The following is a 21,524-nucleotide window of genomic DNA, read 5'->3' as shown; positions in this document are numbered from 1 at the left end:
TTTGGCGAGTTCGATCCATCTATTATAGATCGAGTTGTTGCCAATTATAACTCGTCGGACTCTGACGCTGGCCAACAAGCAGCAATCTTGCAACCCAATAGACGTGTTCGCAGGCGCTTTGGTCAAGCAGCATATGTGAGGCCACAAGATGTAGCCTCTGACAGCTCGGGGGATGATCATGCAGAGTACATTCCCAACGAGGCAATGTTTGAGCCCGAGATTGATGAAATGATCGAGACGATCATGGATTCAGAAAGGCTTATCTATGATGATATGAAAAGTGAAGCCGATACGCCATTGTATAATGGAGCACGTATGTCTAGATTGAAAGCACTCCTGGTTCTTCTCAATATGCAGGCAAAGTTTGGATGGAGTGACACTAGCGTCACAACGCTTTTCAGGTGATCTATTACAATTAGTTTACTTTAATAAAACTCTAAATGTATAATGATCTGATAGATTTTTACACGACTGTATCGTATTTTTATGTTGTGTAGATTGCTTAAAGAGCACATACTACCAGCTGACAATGTGATGCCAGATTCCCGAGATGAAGCAAGAAAGATTTTGCGAAACTTGGGGATGGATTACAATTCTATCCACGCTTGTCCTAATGACTGCATTCTTTTCAGAGAGGAATACATAGACATGGAGAAGTGTCCGAAATGTGATTCCGAAAGATATCGAGTAGATCTCCACGGGACAAAAATTCCACAAAAGGTTTTGCGACATTTTCCTCTGCTTCCTCGCATCAAGCATTTCTTCGAATGTAAGTCCATGGCAGCCCTAGCATCATGGCATAAGGAGAATAAATCTTCGGATGGTGTGCTACGAGTTCCTGCAGATTGCGCAGCCTGGAAACATATAGATGGAACATGGTCGGATTTTGCCAGGGAAGCTCGAAATTTGCGCTTAGGCCTAGCTATGGATGGCGTAAATCCATTTGGTCAAAGATCAACATCTTACAGTGTATGGCCCGTTGTCATTGTCAACTACAACATTCCCCCGTGGTTGACTACGAAGAAGGGGCACCTATGGCTAAGCTTGATTGTGCCAGGGAGATATAAAGTGGGGAATATGGATGTGTATCTTCATCCACTATTGGAAGAGCTACAACAATTGTGGATTGGCATAGAGGTGGTGGATATGAGCCGACACACAGGACGACGGAATGCTTTGATCAGAGGCATTCTAATGTGGACCATGCATGACTATCCCGGGCTAACAGAATGCTCAGGTGATCTATTGACACTCCTCACTCAGACACTGTAAATCTTGTTTTTTCCCATAGTTGATCTATTATCATGTGTATACATGTAGGGCTTCAAACAAGCGGATACAGAGCATGTGTCACATGTGGACCTAGACTGAATGCACGTAGGGCGTCCTCACTGAAGAAGCAAATCTACGAAGGTCATCAAGCGTATCTTCCAGAGAATCATGTGTTACGCGACGGCTTTTTGGGAAGAGAGCCACCAAGGATGTCTGCACAAGCATGGTTAGAGCAGAAGGAGATGTGCGATGATGGATTGCCTCCAGGGATGAAGAGACTATCTCTATGGTACGAGTTACCATACTGGCCCCGACTCATGATCAATCACATGCTCGATCCAATGCACATATTCAAGAATGTGGGTAATCTACTATGGGACCATCTGACCGGCAAGAAAGATACTTTGGGAGCTAGAGTTGACCTTAGAAATGTGGATCGTATGGAGCAATATTGGCCGCAAACAGCGTCTGATGGATCGATAAAACTCCCTAAAGCACCATGGATTTTCACAGGAGCCCAAGAACGCAAAGTAAAAGAGACCATTCGATCTTTGCGGACCCCCACTGGCGTAATGCTCTCGCTCCGAACGTGTTTTACTAAAGAAGGAAATCTTACCGGTTTGAAGTCACACGATTGGCATAAAATGTGTCAGGTACGTTCATAGTGGACTTTAATATCATTGCATAAAATGTGGACTTTAATATCATTGCTGCACATACTTTACAGTTTATTTTACCGGTTGCCATTGAGGGATGTTTGTCTCTCGACATCCGTAACACAATCTACAAACTTGCAAAGCTGGTGCAATGGATCTCACAAAAGGAGATCAACGTAGACTCCATACCATTCGCCAAACTAAATGCTGCGGAGCTTGTGTGCATGTTTGAGAAACATTTTCCTACTACTATGCTAACCATTCAGGTGCATCTTCTCGTTCACATAGTTGATGAGGTGGAAATAGCTGGCACAGTTCATTCCAGATGGATGTTCTTCTTAGAACGTTTCATGAAAACGCTTAAGGGATATGTGCGTCAAAAGGCACGTCCGGAGGGTAGCATGGCAGAAGGTTGGTTGGTATCAGAGTCCCTAGTGTACATTGGAGAGTGGCTAGACGGATTTGATAAATCCCGGGACATGCTATGGCGAACCATAGATAATGAGTGCATATCTGGGATTGTCATGTGCAATCTCGGTGTTGAGAAGAAGATGACGGAAGATCTAGAGACTAAAATCAACCGGTTTTGCATGCTTCACAATCCAGTGATGCAAAAGTGGATTTCACAATATGAGGATGCAAACCAAGAGCGACAAAGGGCACGAATCGAGTGGAGAAGGGGAAGACGACCACCGATGCACTATTCGATGGTTCTGGAGAGCCTACCAACCTTCGTGAGCTTAAGATGGTTGCACAACCAATTGAAAAGCGCACAACAATGCGGTGACGAAGTGACTGAGGAAGAGTGGTAGTACTCTCGGGGTTGCGCGACCAAGGTAAGTTTGCAATGTACGACTAGCAAGTGACTTTATTTATAAACGTTTGAACGGCCACTCATAATCTTTGTTCGTTTTAGTATAATTCATACACAGCAGCATGGTGTAAAGGTCGACATTTTAGGGTGGAACGAATCGACAAAAAGCGTTTTACTCAAGATTGTGGAATCATGGCAAAATTTGAACAGTCTAGTCGACGATGTTTCTCTGATGCAGATCCTGTGGTGGCGGAACTCACTTACTTCGGCACGCTGCAAGAGATTTTGAGGATCGATTACAGAGGATTTTTTGTCGACTTGTTAGACGTGCAATGGTTCAAGATAAGCATGGAGGGTCGCAACGCTACTGTGCGTAGAGGAGAGTCTGGTTTTCTTGAGGTGGATTCTACTAAGAAATGGACTGACCTAAGAGAGACTTTCGTACTACCCAAGCATTGTGAACAAGTAAGTATGTAAATAGTTAACATCCCCCTTTTACAAGTTATGTGCTTGAAAGCTCTCATGTAAGTTATGTGGCTCTGGCAGGTAATATTTCATCCTACAAAGTCTACATCAAGCTGGTGGTACGTCATAGAGGTAGCCCCTCGTAGTGCAAGGACGTATGAAGGCTACCATGTGCCAATCACAACGGCATCAATGGAGGAGATCAGAGAAGATGCTCAATCAAAAGCCGCTGCGGTGGTGCCAGACGAGCATCAAGATGCTACTACTCTATATGGGGTGCATGTAGAGGAGCTACAAAATGAAACAGAGGATATGTGTTTAAACGGAGGGCTCTATATAGATATAGGAAGTTATGCTGAGTTATGCGAGGATGAGAGAGAGATCTATGAAAGCCACAAATATTGTATTTGAACAATTTTGCTCCGTGTTGTAAAAGCTCTGGCTCTCTAAGTACCTTCCATGGTGTATAACGCTCTTTTCTACTCGCGCTCACATCTTTTGATTGAAAATTCTGAGTTTTCAACTTGCCTCTTCTATCACTCAATTCATTGTGTCATTGTATTTATATGCGTCATTACGTCATTGTATTTAATGGTCTTTGCGTCATTGTCTACTCTATTCATTCAATATTAAGTTTAAATATTCGTGTGTTTAATGCAGGTATGGATGATGAGGAGTTTATTTCTTCTTTGTCACCGCAGCAGAGACAGTGGTACGTGGAGCGTCATTGCTCTGGCGCATCATCGCGCGTTCCTACTCCATCCGCATCTCCCTCTCTTTCGGAGCATTCGGCGCGCTCCGAAGCTTTGGCGTCGACGAGACGAGCTTCACACTCGTCTAGACATCGGTGCTTCGTCTTACTCCGTCGACTTCAGCGGCGACATCATCATGGATGATGACGGCAAGAAGGTGATCTCGCGCATGCGTGGTCTTTGCTCTCAGCTGTTTAGACACTACATACTAAACAAATGGAGTGAAGTACCAAGTGATTTAAAAAACAGAGTCATCAGCATACTTCATGATGAGTTTCCCGTTCCAACATGGGATCGCGCATGCATGGTCTTTGCTCTCAGCTGTTTAGACACTACATACTAAACAAATGGAGTGCAGTACCAAGTGATTTAAAAAACAGAGTCATCAGCATACTTCATGATGAGTTTCCCGTTCCAACACGGGATCAGCGCTTCAATGAAGACCTGATGAAGATTCGAATGCGCGAATACTGCAAACACAAGTGTTCCGAAGTGCAAAAAGCAATCAAGAATGGGTGGAACAGGCCAGATTGGCTGGCCAAAGAAGATTGGAAGAATGCGAAGAAAGCAGCGCGCGAGAATCCCGACAAGTGGAAGCAACAAAAGGATGCAGCCAGAGCGCGAGTAGAGGCAGAGAGCTCGCACCACTTGGGGAGCGGTGGATGGGCATCATTTGAGGCCGATTTTGTAAGTGTTTTCGCATTGCTCTTTATGTTCGATAGTTTAGGGTTTATGAGTTTTTTAATTCTAACATAATGAAATCTTTGTATGTTTTGACAGTGGTCGATGACAGGACGTGATCCCACACCGTACGAGCGCGAGTATGCAGGCAGGAAGGGCTTAAACGCCCTGATGGACATTCTCAGTTCTCGTGGCGGCATGGTTAGTATTAGGGTTTACTCTTTTCTATTTTTTGTATTGTTTTATAAATGTCGTTATATGTTTATACTTACTGAAAGCTGTCTTATTGTCTTTTTTTGCAGAATCCGACAGATACGCTACTTGGACGCGATGAGACGTCTGACTAGACGACATGAGTTTAGCCGTAGCTCGATAGCATTAGTTTAGGGTTTCTCATAGCTTATGTATCATGAGACGGATTTTTTACGTCTTTTTGAACCATGTATATTATTACATTTGTCATCGCAGTTCCTTTTGCCAATCAATTCTTTATGCCTATGATGTTGAACAATTGTCATTATTACATTTGCCAATCAATTCATTTTGCCTATGATGTGTACAATTGTCAATTTTGCAAACAATGCATCTTGTGGGTGACTATTTTGGGTCTATTATCTACCCTTGCACTTTTTTTAAAAAGTGGTTCAAGTACAATATGGTTGATGGGTGGCAGGCCATTCAATGCCCTGTCACCAAAAAACAATTCTCTCAGGCGTCGCTATAACCATCGCTATTTATGGCTCTGTAGCGTCGCTATAGTCTTCTGTGTAACCGTTGCTATGACCGTCGCTATGAGCATCGCTATATAGAGACGCTCATAGAGACGCTTATAGCGACGCTCTCGTAGCGATGCTCGTAGCGACGGTTTTAGCGACGCCGGGGATTATAAAAACCCAGTGTATTTCCGTCGCTAACAGCGTCACAAGAGCACACAACCTCTTGTACTGATTCACAATATTCGTTAAGACAGCCCTTCAACCAGTATTGCAAAGCGGCACCAAGACAGAATTCTAGTAAAAATTCTACTCAAACTTATTCATTAAAATTCCAATGTTCTGGAGGTACAACATCCCCCCTCCAGCGATACTTTACTCCTTCCGTTGTCGCCTAGCTGCCCATACAACTAGGTCTGTCCACCGCATAGAAAGCATGACATGGACAGTCCCACCGCATAGAAAGCAAGACGTGGGTTCCCACCGCATAGAAAGCAAGTCGTGGGTATCCACCGCATAGAAAGAAAGTCGTGGATTCAAGAGCCCTTAACTAGGAACTCTGCCCCCTGGTGATCAAGAGGGGGATCAGGACTAATTCAACATTAGAAATAGAATGAACATGTCGAGCTAAATTTTCCCTAGCATACATTTTTTCCTATTGCAAACAATATATACATCAATCATTTCTTTCCTACTTTAGACTTAATGTATAAATGAATTCAATGCCGAGGTTTCCGTCGGATTTCTCCAGCATGTTTGGGGATATGTTCTTTCCTTACTCGGGGAAGCTTCATGGGTTGGATGCTTGATTATGTTCCTATAGGCTTCTTTCTGTTGTGTGGCAGTGTTTTGTTGCTAGAAAATCTAGCACTAATCAAGCCTAGCATAGTAGATTTGATCGAGGGTAGTTTTGATCGAGGGCTATTTTTGTTCCAAGTGGCTCAGTCCAGCCTCAATAAGAGACAAGAATCTTAGGATCACCAAGTAGCAAGTAATAGAATCACTAGGCCTATCCGTAAATTCTCATATAATTTTCCATAAAGAGAGAGAGAGAGAGAGAGAGAGAGAGAGAGAGAGAGATTTTATTATCATCCTTAGAGGTCAAATATGACCTATGGGACCAAAGTTACATGTGATGGAGTATGTGTATGTCTGATGAGTGACTCTCGATGCTCCAAAATTCTGGTGATGAGAGTCACGATGGAGAGCCCACACTGTAGCTGGGAGAGGAAAGTGTGTAGGTCTAAGTTATGGTTGAAAATATGAGAGAAGCAAGTTTGGATGTGACCAAAAGCTGAGAACTCTAGTAGTGTGTGGTACTCAAACGCTTGAACTTGCAATGAACATAATGTGCACAATTGGTTTGACTCTTCTCCATTACCCAATGCTATGTCTCACATTGAAGGGAATAAGAGCTAAGCCGAATGGCTACAATAGTGTGTATCACCAACAAGGGGATATGATCAAGCATGTAAGTGTGGGTGCGGTTACCACTTTCAGCAAAGCACATGGTTTTGTAGTTGGGGGCAATGTGGGTGATGTAATGTATGAAGCGTGACCCACTGGATTTCTCCCAAGCCGTAATACATTGATGTTGTAGAAAAGATTCATTTACTTGGGTCAATTAAAGAATCATGTAGAAAGTGTAATGCATCCCATCTCCCAAACCACTTACTTATGTTGTGCATCCATTCTATGCTCAAGTTCTTGCGTTTATGCATCTTTTGAACTTTTTTTCTTGCTTCCCATGGAATTGTAGGACGTCAATGTGAGTGGTTTTGATGCATCTTTATCATGTATTCCACAACCCTTTCCATGCCCTTAACCTCAATTGAAAGAGATCCCAACTCAGGAAGTAGGAGCATACATGGTGTTTGTGTCTTAACTTGGAGAAAGTTTGTAAGAAAACTCTTTTGAACATTCTCAAACTCTTTCCAAGTATACTTTGAGATCTCCCACCCCACACTTCAACTCCATAAAGAAGAACCGGTGTCACCAATGCATCAAAAATGTACTTCTTGAGAACCCAACACTTGATGTTTCTCGCATTACACATGTTCTGAAATGCATAATATGCTTACTTTTCCGCTTCAAAATGACATATAGCACATTCATGCCACTTGTTATTGGACAAAAGCTCAAGGCCAAGGTACTTAAATCTCTCAACAACCTCAAGTGTCTCATTGTTTTACACAATGCATGGCTTCTCCTTGTGGTTGGTTTTCACAAGCATAACCTTTGTTTTGGATTCAAGCACAATCAGCCCACTATGCAAGTAAAAGTTCTCAAGAACAACCATAAGCTTTTGTGTATCTCCTAAAGTGTGCCCTAGAAGCACTACATCATCCTCATAGAACAAAAGCTTGATTGTTGCATTGCAAATAGTGATCTCAAGGACTTTTGAGCATCTTGACATTCTTTATCAAACCACCTTTTACATGATCTATCTTTGTTGATACATGGAGATGCTTTATGGAAAAGCATTCTATGGTACAAGAATAAATAATTTTCTTGAAATCTTTCTATTGAGTTTCCAATGGTGCGTCCTATTGAAGCTTTGTCATCCATAACTTTTGCTCAACCATTTCAATGTACATTGGTGCCCATTTGAAATCCATACATAGTGATAGACTCTCTTCCCCTTGACTCAACTTATCATGCTTAGTTGCTTCTCCACATGGAAGGCCAATACATAAGGTCCAATGGTCTGATTCCAAGGTCCACTGGCCAAACATAGAACTTTTTATGTGATACATAATGGGGTCCATTGGCAAAACATAAAACTCTTTATGTGATACATGATGGATTTAGAGAGTAGAATATAGTCAATCTCACTATCACCATTTTGGTTTCTAGATGCAAATCCATTCATTCCACTCCACAAAGATACACCATTGGCCTTGGCATACCCGGCTCTTTCTCATCCATTAAAGTATCATCATACAAATGAACTTCCTCCAAGTCCCTTGAAATGTATGGCATATCAAATTGTTGAGTATCAATTTCATTTTGGGAAAAAAATTCGAGTTCAAATAAACTAGTCATTTTTCCTTTTGAATTCAAAATTTATCCTTTGGTCTCTTTATTAATACTAGAGATTTGACTTCCATATATTACCAAATAAAGAGGCCCTACTAGACCCCATTCTCTTCCTAATTCTTGTGAATTTAGGTTCAAACGGAAGGCGTGACTGTGGCTCAAGAATAGGCATTTTCTTTAAGCGCAAACCAAGGATGTGTACAACATGCCTACGATGGATTGGTTTTCCCCTTTGAATAAGTAATGGGGCAAACAATGTTATGAATCAAGTTGACGTCAATTAGTAAGAACATCTAGTGTCCAATTGACAAATGGGTGCAAAAGACCTAGAAGATTGGATTCTTTAAGAACAACCTCTTTTAGGGTCAATTCTAGCTATGCTAGCTTTGTGTGGAAAGCATGGCGGTGGCCCACAAATAGACATTTCCTTAAACCGCAAACAAAGGACCTGTACAACACTGTTATGGCCTTGTCAAATTGGTTGTCCTCCCTTAACAAGCAGCAGGGAAAGCAATGGTTGGAATCAAGATGGTGACAACAGCGAAGAACATTTGGTGTCCATATTGACCGCATGGAATGAACGGTCAATATGGACAGGTAGGGAAGATTTGCAAATGGATTCAGAAGACTTGGAATATAGGGTTCTTCAAGAACGACCATTGTCTTGGTGGGAAGGTGGTCAAGAGCCAAGAGCTACTTTTTAATACATAAATTGTTAGATTTTTCTACTTCAACTGTTTGGAAGGTCATGAAATATTGGGTTTTTGATAATTCCATGAAAACAACTAGGTTCATAGAGATTATACAAGAAACAAGGGAAGCTATTGTTTCCATTGGGATACCAAGGATCTCTAATGAGTGGAACATGGTAATTTGTAATACAACAACAAACCTTAATGGTTAAGTATATGGGGCCTTATTCAAGTCAAGGTTTGTTCCATACTCGGTGAGGTCTCTCTCTCATGTTCTCTTGATTGTCGTGGGGTGGCTCCCCTATCAGCCAATGTATCTTTGCTTTCTAGGAGACGTCATGGCTCGGCACGAGCATGACTTGAATTTGTAATTTTTTTGTTATGCTAATATATTTCCCTCATCATTGTAAGTTTTGCAAAAATAAATAAGTAAAATTGTAGATTATTGTTCAAACCTCTAATGGAATCTTCAAAACAAGATCATTCAAATCTCTCATGGAATGTTCAAAACAACATTTTCTCTTTTTTTCCAAACTCATAATAGTGAGTGGATGTATTGAATTCTTTAAAATAGAATATACAAAGAGACCTCAAGCTCTTGTGACAATCCTTGAGGGATATCATATTATAGCAACAGAGTCCCAAGCCTCATAAAGGGCAAACCACCCATCCTCAAGTTAGCTAAAGCCCATTAGTACGGTCGTGGTGGTCCAGACCCACTCATTTGAGTCCTTCCTTTTTCCACAAGCTACAATCAAATCCTTGCTTTCTTAAATGATATAGTAGATACAATAGCATTCTCAAACTCCTGACTTTTTCTAGCCTTCCAAATTTGCTTAAAGTGAAAGTATTTAACTATTTGAGTGCATATGAGTAGAGCTCAAGGGGGTCACAATGCATAAATCTTGTAGATCACGTGCGGTCAAGGACTATTTCTAAAACTCCTTATCTGTGAATTTTGGACAAATAAAATACATCTTTTTTCTATCCAACTTGTAAATTGTTTGTCCAATTTCATTTTACGGTACCCTTGATGTTTTACTCATGTGATAGTCACATAGTTTTTAAGTGACCCTCCCAAGGAGCAGAACTTGGCTTTTCAACACCCTCTCTCCAAAAAAAAACGTGCTTGAAGAATCATATTCCCCAGGTCCTTTGAACCCACTTGCAAATTTTCCTTGTGAGGCCACTATTAGTCGAGCACTCCTTAAAGATGTGAGGGAGGTCCTCACATGCCATTTTGCATCTTGAACATCTATAAAAGCCAATCCCTCTGGCATAAATTTTAACATCTATCAACAAATTCCCCCCATAAAACCTTCCAAATGATGATATTCATCCCTGATGGCCATTTAGAAGTCCATCTGTTGTTTGCAATCGCCATCCATTTTGCCTTTGGCTATTGTTTCCCTCATTGCTTGTTAGGGGGGGATAAATAATCATATGAGGACATTAGAGTGACATATACATCCTAGGGCCAATCCTAGTCTTTCTATCCCATTGACATTAAAGTGGTGTTCTAGTTGGTCAACCGTTTTCCATCTCCTGATATTGCTATCCCAAAACTAGGCCAAATGACTGAGTCCTTTATCGTTCATGTTTCTGGTAGTACCCCTCAAAATTGGGTTCATAGGAATGTTTCCAGCTTTAGAGAGTCAAGGGGACAGATGATTAAGGGATTTTTGGAAATATCTGGTAGGATCTCCCCACTCCATTGCCTCAAATTCTCTATTACATTTCCGCACACTAACTCCCTCATAGTTTCCTAGAGACAAAGTTGAAACCATTGTGTTAGAGTTCTCGCATCTCAAGTGAATTGCCCAATGTGATCCCATTATTTAGTTTGGCTTTGAGGTATTTATTTTACTTATTTGTCAAAGTATGGGTAGGAAATTTACCATGGTTTCTATCTAAGCAACCCCTTGTCCCCATTGTATAACATCAATTCATTGCCAAGGTTGGTTGGTTCAATAATATCTATCTCTACCTTTCTCTCTCTATATCTCTCTCGTACTCTCTCCCCTTGGTCTCTACACTTTTGCATGGTTGAATTTGACATGGTATTCGAGATCAGTGATCATGACCTTGGGTGAGCAAGGCGTGATGTGTGAAGAAGGCCCGTGAAGCAAAGTATCGATCCCCCTCTGTTGGCGGCGTCCATTCCATTTGTTGGCGGTGTCTTCTTCCCTCCCTCCTCTAGCAACATTCTTAAACGCTGGTGGGAACAAGGTTGATAGCTGGCAATTTAGTATTTTGGGTGTTTTTTAGAATTTCTTGCTATCACAACATTTTAAAACACTCGCAGCAAAGGCAAAGACCTCCCCCATCATTCCCCATCGCTAGGTGACAACAACCTCACCCATATTCCCCTCGTAAGGATGGAGTTTTAAAACGCCCTGCACCCTCATTTAATTGGTCCTATGAGAGACCATTTTGAAATATTGTGAGCATAAAGGTGGGCAGCCTTGCACAATGACAATGTGCTGAAGGCTCAATTGGAGTAGACTTCGCTTTGTAGTAAGGAGTAAAGAGAGGGGCATCTAGAGGTGTACTTGGAGTTCGTGAAGGGAAATTTCCCATGGAGCGGCCTGGAAGAGGTGGAGATTAAAGCTTCAGAGAGGGACGACAAAGTGCTTTTTGTAGAGCAGCTTGGCAGAAACACGTTGTGTGGAGCCCTATATTTGGAGAGTATTGTTTCTATGGAACAGCTTGGGATATTTGTGCGGCCAAAACTTTGGAGTGTGAGAAGGTTGATGATTATCTCCAAAACTCATATCTTCAACATAGCCCTCTCCCTTGCAAATTGTGGTGCTTCTTGGTGGAATTGTATGACCCTTGGAGTGCTATAAGAAAATTAAGTGTCCATGTCTTGTAGCTTCAACATGCCCCCCCCTTGCTCAAGCACCAATGAGAACCATGACCAACATCAACCATCGGCTATGGATAGTAAGTCAACCATCCAATTATCGGCCTATGATTTGACACAAATCTCAAGGAAATCGACAGCTTTTTTGGCTCAAGATTGTGAAGCCAAAAGAAAATGGCCGAGTTTGCTAGAGGAAAGAGGCAAAGGCAATCTTGACAAGGATGGTAGTATGAGTACTTAGTTAGCTTCCTTGGTACCCACCATGCGGTCCGACCACATTTGTTCTAATTATGATTTGATTCTTTGTTTGGCTCGAGAGTTTGAAGCCAAAGACAAAATCAAGAACTCAGAGATAGACAAAGACAAAGGAAAGATGAACATAGATGACGGTATTAAAGATTTGACAAAGGCAATTGGCATGGCACACGTGGTGGCAACCACAATGGCCTCGACATCATATTTCTAGTCAAAGTATAAGTGTCACCACTAATTTCATCCAGAGAGAGGCTTGTGAGTGGCTGAGAGGGGAAAACACTGCTCCATATAATTAATTTGGAACCTTGTGTTGGAGTTCAAGCTAGCGATGCTTGAACCCGTAGGTGAGAGTTCAATGCACATGCATCTCGCAAGGAGCCAATCAAACTATCTAAAACACTATGGATGAGTGTACCAATCCATTGTTGTTGGTCAGAGGATGTGTTTCAAAGTTCATTTTTTGGAAATTATTTTGGACGTGATGTGGTCACAGTTCATGAATATGGATTCTTGGACGTAGTGTGGTCTATAGTTCAATTTTCTTAAAGTCAACCAATGCTCAAGATGCCATTCTTCTAAGGTATAAAGTTGAGGATATCATATTCGAGGTGTATCGAGTAGATTGGTCAACTAGTTGGGTTTTGATGTTAGCTTCTTACTATTTATGTCCACTATGAGCTGCAAAGACAATGTTAGAATTTTGGCAGATCACTTGTGATCCCATTATTAAGTTTGGCTTTGAGGTATTTATTTTACTTATTTGTCAAAGTTTGGACAGGGCAATTTACTTAGGTTGCTATATAACCAACCCCATGCCCCCATTGTATAACATCAATTCATTGCCAAAGTTGGTTGGTTTAACTCTCTCTCTCTCTCTCTCTCTCTCTCTCTCTCTCTCTCTCTCTCTCTCTCTCTCTCTCTCTCTCTCTCAAGCTTTCTCCCCTTGGTCTCTACGCTTTCGCATTGTCAACTTTGACACATGGAGGGGCAAGCAGCTTGTCATGCACCTTGAGGCTTTTCCATTTTCCATCTTGTGAGAATAAAAATTCCTTGTCAACCATATCCTTAGTCATAATTTCCCATACCTAGTCATTTCCAACAACAACCATAAGGAATCTAGCGCATTAGGCCTCTGCATGGATATCAAGGTTGTGAATCCCAATTCCTCGTTTCTCCACTAGTCCAAGACTGATTCCTAGAGGGCCCACTACCATGGTACTATGTCAGCTGGCAAGATTCTTAGGAACAGGGTGCATGGTGTGCGGCTCAAGCTGTATATTGAGAGAGATTTAGTGCTTGACGTGCATCAGATTGTAGTCAAGGGTGGTGTGCAACCCACCTAAAGCATGTAGTGTGCGAGAGAGGATGAAACTTTGTACATAGCCTGTACATAGAGTTACCGTTTTTGCAACTGCTTCAATTGTGGGAGAGGTGTGCCAATTTTAAAGTTTTGTACATATGATTTTGGTCAAACGTAAATGTTCAATGAGGGGGCTGGGCAATGATGGTGCAACCAAAGTTTTTCTGTGCTGGGAAATGGTCTATGCCAGGTAGAGGTTGCAGGCAGGTGCAGTGCAAAAGGCTAGGGCAGGTACCAAAGTCCTGGGCAGCCAAAGGGAAGCAGGAATGTGTGCATAAGGCAGTTTTTTAGGCTAAAAATGCTTCAAGTTGTCTCAATTGGGATGGCTGATGAAGGTGGGTGTAGGAAGTGCCAAGACAATGATATGAAATATAGTGCTCAATGTGTTCCAAAATGTGGTCTAGACAGTTCATCAAACAGAGCCATGGTGCTCAAGATATTACAATTCAAAGATAGAGTGTGTGGCAGATCCCCAACAGATAGGGTAGCTGAGGATAGGTGGCCCAGGCAGGCGTCAGTGGACGCATGTGTAGAGCACAAATTATGGAGCATGCCTATTTTCTCGGATTGCAGATTGGAGGTCTAGTTAGCACGTTCTGGCCATCAGAAGCTTTTTTGGGGGCCGATTATGAGCCCACTTGAACATTGGAGGATGCCCCATCTCGCAACTTTTTGACCTTGACAAGGTTCTGGAAGGTCGCGGATAGGATGGGAGGATAAGAAAAATTGACGGCGCATCAATCAGGTTCTCGATGAGCAAATTACGGCAAGTCAAAGTTGGCGGCAGGTGCTAGAGAGGTTGGATGCACATAATTTTATCTATTTTTTATGGCCTCACATAGCAAGCTCAAAAAGGTCAGAAAGCGCTGAGATTTTCATGAACTAGGATTGAGAAGATGTAGATCCGATATGGCTTTACGGCTCAGCCATCGGGCATGGGGGTAGTAAAAGGGAGCAAATGGTAGTGTGCTACCAAAGTATGTGGTAAAAGAACATATTGAAAGCTTTTATGGAGGCTTGGGAACCCATGAGGGTGCATGAACGAGGAGACGACATGTGGCACGGGTTAATCTTGCATATGCAGGGAGGCATAAAGTGCGCACGATATAAGAGCTAGGGTGCTAGCCCTTTGTGGAGACTGTGAAGGGAGAGATAGGCTCCATTGGCGTGAGGCGATGTTATCCCCGAGGGGCACTGTGCAGGCAGCGCTAGGCATCGATTTTGTCCAGGGGTGGCGGTGCCGCTAGCACGCCCACTGTGCAGTGGCCCGAAAATTCTAGTATGGCGGTGCCGGATGGTGATGTGGAAGCGCCTGGCGGAGTGCTCGTCTCCGCGGCCTTAAGAGCCCATTTTTTGAAAATCATGGGGAGAGAGCATTAGCAACCTCGCTAATGCTTCCCTAGCATATAAGGAGGGCAATTCCATGTTGAACGGGGAGGTAGAGGAGAGCGGCCAATCAAGGCAGACGGTCCCAAATCTAGTCAAGGCAAGAAGAAAGTCAAAATACAAAGCAAACAGCCATGCCAAGCAAGGGCCAATCGAGGTGAAGGCAAGTCCGAGTAGAGATGAAGGGCCAAGTGGGAGCTGGACCCGGGAGATTCACTCTATATACAAAACAAGACGCCACCTGCGAGTGGACAACTTTGATAAAACCCCTATATACGACTCATACTAGGGAATATGAACCCCCTTTCTAAGCTTATACGACAACCAATGAAGAAAACTACCATACCCCTATCTTACATATAAAATCTAGGTCTCACATGATCTAATGGAGTAAAACTAGTCAAAGAGTGTGTAGCATATTGACTCGCAATGTACTAAGGAACCATTTATATTGATAATTAGATGTACCCTCAATGTGTCTTAGTTTGACTTTCAAACTATGTGCCTGATCAACTTGCACTCTGGCTACTCTCGAATTCTAACCCATCCAAAGCTGGTGTAAATCAACCCTTGACCTGCTCCAAATCAATCCTTATCTATGACCAGCTTGATGCAAAATTTATTGTGTGACCTGATAAAAAACTTTCCCCAAATTCATCCAGGCTCTAGTGCACATTGGTGACCAATCATTACAAGTAATCAACCTGGGTCAGGTCCTCCCCCCCCCCCCCCCCCCCCCCCCCCCAAATATGATACCCTCCTCTCTTATTTTTCAACTTGGGAGATAAATTATTGGGGGCCTACCCCTAAGTTATACGCTTATGTAACTTGTAAAAAAAAACCCCTCCCCTACACTTACATGGTGCGGTAAGTTTTCCATGGTGAATCCCCCGGGGAGCCGGACTAAAAGTGAAGGAGGAGAGAGAAAAAGAAAGAGAAGAGGAAGGAGTGAGCAGACAGAGAGGGTCAAAATTAAGCCAAAGAGGCAGTTTAAGCTAAGCTCCCCAGAAGGGGTAAAAAGTGAAGGATTAATAAAAAATAAAAAGAAGCTTAAGGGGCAATAGCGACATCACTAATGTCCCCCCCCCCCCAAGTACAAAGAGAGCAAGAGAGAGCAGAGAAAAAGTAAAGCGGTTCCCCCTTCCTACAGATGCCAAATCAGGGAACCAGATGGACCAATGAGAGGGAAATTTCCAAAATTGAAGCCCCCCTCCCTTTAAAGGTTAAATTTTAATCAAATTGAGGGCTTTTTGGTGCTGTTTGGAGCCTACAAAGTGGATTTCTCTGACAAGCTAATCCCTTTGTAACGTTTTCTTGAAAATGGCCATACTAATGGCAGTGCAAGCCTATGTACATGACTTTTGAAGTGCAATCAAGCCACTGTTGCCCCATCTTGTTGTTGTTTCCCCTTCCCCCTTCTCTTTCTTCTCCTTTCATGTTTCCCCTCGATGCCGGCAGTGTGGATGTGTGTGCCGCCTCAGACTGACGGTGTTTTGTGTGAGAGAGTGAGGCTAAGCGGTTGTGTGCATGTATAAGGGTGAATATATACTCTGGCAGTAGGTGTGCTTTGTGTGGCAGATTTGTGGAGTGTGTGGACAGTGGAAATTGAGTAGGCAGTGGTCTGCTAGTGTAAAGTGTGTTTTTGAGGTGTTTTTTGAGGGGATAGGAGTGTTGTGGATACCCTCGGCTATAGAGACGCCCTTATGTTTATTCTGGGTGTGTTCCCCCATTATCCCTCTCAATCTTTTGGTGCCCCCACTGAGGAGCACGCTAATTGCTTTCAGCTAATAAAAAAGAAGCGGTTTTTCATGTTTGAAGTCATGGCAGCTAGAAGCTATGGACCAATTTTCACAGGCGAAGAGGGCCTTGACGAGTGGATATCGGATTTTGAGCTGTATATGCTATCTTGAGTATGCCGAATGAGGATAGCATGATGCAGACATTTTGTTTGGTAATGCATGGTAAAGCTAAAATATGGTATGACGTGCTGGAAGGCGAGCCGAGGCAAGCATGGCCGACTCTATGAGCGAGGTTTCTTCATGACTTTTGCAAGGAGGCATCCCCAGTCGAGATGGATGCAAAGCTGAAGGTGCTTAAGCAAGATGTAAGTGAAGATTTCAATCTATTTTTGGGTCATCTTGAAGAGTGCTACGTAAAATTAGCGATAGCCATGCAATTGGCTAACAGGGAGTACTTCAAGCTGGACAAATTCATGGCATGTCTACACCCCAAAGTGAGAGAGAAAGTTGATTTCAAGAGCCCTCAGAATTAGAATGGTGTGGTAGCCATTGCGCGGTTGAAGAGTAGAAAGATAAAGAAGAAGATAGAGTAGGGTTGGTTGGGCTACGAAACGATGCCCATGTTCAACCGCAGAGTCTGAGGGAGGCTATGTACAAAGAAAATCATGGAAATCAAGGTGTAGCTGTTGTGCCACAAAATTGGGTGCGCACGGTGCAAGATTTGTTCGAGTCAATGCAGGAGTTGTGGCTCATTGTGATGGATAGAGGACAACCAAGAGGAGGAAGGGGCAAGGAAAGGCCTCTGCCAAGTAGGTGCTACAATTGTGGAGAAGAGGGACTATGCACCTCATTGTCCTCAGCCAGAGAGAGAGAGAGAGAGAGGAGGCATTTACCCACTATTTGGTAGAGGTCAAGGCCAAGGAAAGTTGAATGGTCCAAAAGATAAAGCACTAGAGAATCTTGTGTAGCCAGCTCCACCAAACAGAGGCGATGTCCCAAGAGTGAACATCATAGGGGTGTATAAGCAGGATGTAGAGATTCTGTACAATAAGAGAGTGAGAGTTGAGAGGGAGACAGAGACAAAGCAGAAAATTAGGGCTCGTAAAGGCAAAGAGAAGGTGTACAAAGGTAGAGAGCAGCTTGAACCTAGCAAAAGAAGGAGATGCTGCAAAATCAAACAAGCGGATTCCCAATTGGGGCATGGCTATGTCGAGTACAATCTCATAAGTGATGTTCAAAACCAAAAAGCAAACATTACTTTTAGTTAGTTATTAGCTTTGAATCCAAAGTTAAGGAGGCAGTGGTCCATAAGTGTTAGCACAAGGCTGCCAAGAGCTAAGATAAATGTGCAAGCAGTGCAAAACATGGCTTTGAGGGTAGGTAATCCCACTAATGTTCTTGCACTGGTGGATGCTGTTATAGAAAAGAGGATGTAGGTACATGCCTACATAGACGGTAGCGCGCAGGTTTGTGTCATGACAGAAGCAGCCATGTGAGAGATGGGAGTCAAGGCAATAGTCAAGTCGAATGTGCGCATGAGGATGGCCAACCATACTAAGGCTTGATGTTTGGGTGTGGCTCAGGATATGAAGCTCAAGATGATGGGCATAGAGTGCCAGATAGACTTTTTTGTGATGAAGGCAAGAGATAATGCTTAACCGATCATTTTGGGTAGGCTATGGATTTTGGCAATAGGTGCTAAGCAAGATTGGGAGAGCAAAGTGTTCACCTTGCCTGACAAAGAGATGGGAAGGCAGATTGTGCTTGATTTGAAGAACAAGGAGAGAAGTTCTCGTCGTATGGTAGTTGAAGATGAGGGCGACACAATGAGCTACGAGTATGAGATAGAGACATGTTATGATGAAGTCTACACTAGTATAGAGGAAGAGGAGAGCGAGGAAGACATGCTGAAGATAGATGCAAACTTATTTGGAGTCACCATAGATGACTCCCCACCTATTGAAGAAGGTATGCAGCCTCAAGCTCATGGTTTAAGCATTGAGGAGGTTTCAAGCATGTTAAGTGAATATTTGACCAAAGGTGAAAAGGAGAGTTATGTTCAACTATGTGAGTCTTATCCAAACATGTGTGCAACGGAGTACAAGAATTTTTGTGGTGCAAAAGGGGTAGAGCACAAGATTTTTCTCAAGGAGGGACATAGGCCTAAAGCACAGAAGCTGAGAAGACTAAGGGAAATCCAAAAGGAGACCCTTTGGTAGGAGACCAATAAGTTGCTGGATGCAGGCATCATATATCCTGTCAAAGAGTTAGAGTGGGGCTTACGAGTGGTTATGACCCCTAAAAAGAATGGCAAATGTAGAGTGTGTGTTGACTACAAACCACTTAATGCAGCAACCAAGAGGAATCTCTATCCATTGCCATTTCAAGACAAAATCCTAAACTCGGTGGGCATGAGAGATACTCGATTATGGATGACTTTTTGGGGTATATTCAAATAGGGATAGCACTCAAAGACCAATTGAAGACCACACTCATATCTCCATGGGGTTGTTTTGCTTAGCACAACATGCCGTTCGGATTGGTGAATGCATATGCCACCTTCCAAGATTGGATGAACAGGGTATTTGATCCATACCTGGGCCGATTTATCAGGGTATTCATGGATGATATAGGCTGCTACATATCAAGATTAGAGCACCTATCAAAGTTGCAGTTATGCTTTCAAAGACTTGATAAAGAAGGAGGTCAGTTGAACCCCAAGAAGTGTAAGCTAGCACTGCCTCAAGCACGGCTGTTGGATCATGTGGTGTCGCCAAACGGTATAGAGGCAAATCCCGAAAAGGTGAAGAAATTGGTGTTGATGGCGGCACCATCAAATGCTCAAGATTTGGCTTCATTTGTTCATAAGATGAAGTATCTATCACATTTCTTTGGGATGTTATTGCAATATGCACATCCTCTTCAAAAGAGGGCTCAATAGATGCATGGTTATGAGTGGGATGGAGAAGCTCAATAAGCTTTTGATAGGGTCAAGGAAATTTTGTGTCAGTTTCCAGTGGTGTGTCCTCCCAATCTAGAGGAGGACTTTTATGTGTCTATGACAGTGGGCACAGTTGCTATTGGAGCGGTTCTACTGCAAAAGGTAGGGAGAAGATACAAGCCGATATACTTTGAGAGCAAAGTGATTAGCCCAAGAGAGGCTACCTACATCAAGGTACAGCAATGGGTGATGTCTTTGGTCTTCACTTGCAGGAAGTTCAAGGGGCATTTACTTGTGCGCAAGTTTTTTGTGTGGATAGTTAATAATCTATTGCCAAATGTAGTACTACATTTGAAGCCAAGAAGAAGGATTATAAACCTATCCAAGGGTGGTGCGTGATGAAGCTAAGGAGGAGCCTGATTTAGAGGATGCTTTTATAATGTGGTTCGATGGAGCATATCAAAGGGTAGTACAGAAGGAAGGAGGAGATGTGGCGATACACAACCCACACGATAAAGCTATATTTTTAAAGGTGTATGATCTGGAGGATGTCCACACCAATAACGAGGCGGAGTATCTCACTCTGTATCTAGGTTTAAAGCAGTGTATAGAGCTCGACATTTTGAGATTGGTGGTGAGCATAAAGAAGATGCTAAAGTCTTCTGAAGAAGTTCAGTTCAAGCATGTGATAAGAGAGCAAAACGAAGAGGAAGATCAGTTAGCAAGTAGCAAAGTGCAGATGCATGTTGCAGTTTTAATGATGTGGCCCCAGCCACTACCCTAGACACTTATGCAAGTAGAGATAGTCTAAAAGAGATTTAAGGGTTTTTGGGTACATGGAAATGTTCAAAGGGTTTGTCCAAGGTGCAGATGAGAAGAGTGGTGCAAAAGGCCCGCAAATTCACACTGGTAGGTGAAGATCTCATGAACTATGGACGTGACGGAGTGCTTAGAAGGTTGTTATACAAAGAAGAGATAGGAATGGTGTTGGAGCAATGCCACAAAGAAAGTGGACATCAAGGTAAAGACCAGGTTCTGTTTTGAGTGCTTAGAGTAGGCTTTTGGTGGCCTTCCATGATGGTGTACGTGCATTAGTGGTGCAAGACGTGACACGAGTGTCAGACTATAGGTGAAGATGACTGATAGCGGAGTCACAAGGTGCCATAATTGCACAAAGTGCTTTCAAGAAGTGGGGTTTGGATGCCATAGGTCCCCTCCCAAAGTCTACGAGTGGTAAGAAGTAGGTGGTGGTAGCCATTGACTACCTTACAAGGTGGGTTTAGGCCAAATTTGTGAAGGAAGTAAATGCTAATATGGTGGCTCAGTTTGTGTTCGATAACATCTGTTGCCGTTTTGGTGCTCCATGGGTGTTAGTTTTTGATAGGGGGCAAGGATTTAGAAGCAAGCTCATGGGTGCATTAGTGGAAAAGCTAAAGATTCAGTATCGGTTTTCCTCACCTTATCACCCCCAATGCAGTGGTCTAGTCGAGAGTGCTAATGGGATAATCATCAAAATGTTAACAAAGTACGTGTATAAGCAGGAAGCTGAGTGGGAAAAAAATCTAGAGAAGTGTCTGTGGGCATATAGAACGTCCTATAAGGTAGCTACAAATTTCACTCCATTCGAGCTAGTCTATGGTAAAGAGGTTGTGTTGCCGGTGCATGCAAAATTAGGTGCTTTGAAGGGTATGTGGAGTGTCAATGCCATTCAACAAGGAGTTATACAGGATTGCATAACCAGTTTGGAGGCTTTGCAAATGGACAGAGAGGCAGCGGCAAACTACTATATGAAGCAGAGAGAGAAGCGAGCTGCCAGCTTCAATCAAAACGTGCCAGACAAGAGGATAGAGGAAGGAGACCTAGTCATGAAGTATGAAAGCTACCTAGATTTCA

This window comes from Adiantum capillus-veneris, chromosome 27 (genome assembly GCF_014529385.1).
Source record: "Adiantum capillus-veneris isolate H3 chromosome 27, ASM1452938v2, whole genome shotgun sequence".
In the NCBI taxonomy this organism is placed as follows: Eukaryota; Viridiplantae; Streptophyta; class Polypodiopsida; order Polypodiales; family Pteridaceae; genus Adiantum; species Adiantum capillus-veneris.
This window is presented reverse-complemented; position numbering follows the sequence as displayed.